This window comes from Chrysochloris asiatica, unplaced genomic scaffold (genome assembly GCF_000296735.1).
Source record: "Chrysochloris asiatica unplaced genomic scaffold, ChrAsi1.0 scaffold00276, whole genome shotgun sequence".
Taxonomy (NCBI): Eukaryota; Metazoa; Chordata; class Mammalia; order Afrosoricida; family Chrysochloridae; genus Chrysochloris; species Chrysochloris asiatica.
The window spans coordinates 2647796-2648813 of record NW_006408794.1 but is presented as its reverse complement, the minus strand read 5'-3'; the positions used below and the strand labels follow the sequence as shown (position 1 = coordinate 2648813).

Genomic DNA, 1018 nt, shown 5'->3' with positions numbered 1-1018 from the left:
AAAAACAAAAAACATGGTCTTGGAACTTTTGGTTATTTTTCTACCCTGTTGCAACTTTACATTGTGGTTTTGGTTAGATGGTGGTGAGCTCCTGTTATCTGCGGGTGGTGCATGCAGGTATGCCGGGTGCGACTCTCTCTTCTCCAAGGTGACCACGTTTAGATTCTGAGACGGGAAGTGGAGGGTGAATAGTTCACTGTGGTCTTTTTTTTAAGTTTAACTTTTCCCTTTTTGCTGTCTAGTCATTCTCGTTGGTCTTCTGCTTCTTGGTGTCAACATCATCATCCTCATCATCTTTAGCTGCCCATTTGCCCATAGCTTCCTTGACCTCATCTTCATCTCCATTTTCTTCCTCACCATTACCTTCTTCCTTGCCTCCTCTTCCCTACTTTCTTCCTATTCATTATTTTTAGCCTCCTGTTCCCCATTTTCCTCGTTAGCATTCCCACTAGCGACTGCATCTCTTCCAGTCTCTTGTTTCTCCACAATCTCTTTTAAGTCCTTGGTGGTGATCTCCGAGCTGGTGTCCTCAGCCGCGCCTGACATGCTGGGGCATGCTGGTGATCCAACATAGAGGACGGCAAGAGCAGTGAGCAGCGAGCTAGTAACCAGATCCAGCACAATGCAAAGATGGCTTTTCAGAGCAGCCAGTCCTTAAAAACCTTTTGCTAACATGTCCAAAGCACATCCTTTCTTCTAAGGAGCATTCTGGTTGTAGTTCTTTCAAGTCAGATTTCATTTTTCTTCCGGCAGTCCATGGGATTTTCAATATTCTTTGCCAGCACCATAAGTGAAATGCATCAATTCTCCTTCCAGTCTTCCATATTCATTGTCCATCTTTCATATGCATATTGGACAATTGAAAATACCCTGGCTTGAGTCAGGCACACCCTGGTCCTTAAAATGCTATCTTTGCTCTTTAACACTTTAAAGAGATGGTTTGCAGCAGCTTTTCCCAGTGATATTTACCAAAATATCATTTGATTTCTTGACTGCTGCTTCCATAAGCATTTGACTG

General features: G+C 43.4%; 1 pseudogene; it reads right to left on the bottom strand.

Moving 5' to 3' along the window:
* Nucleotides 1-238: 238 nt before the first annotated feature.
* Nucleotides 239-546, bottom strand: LOC102833873 (annotated as a pseudogene).
* Nucleotides 547-1018: the final 472 nt, after the last annotated feature.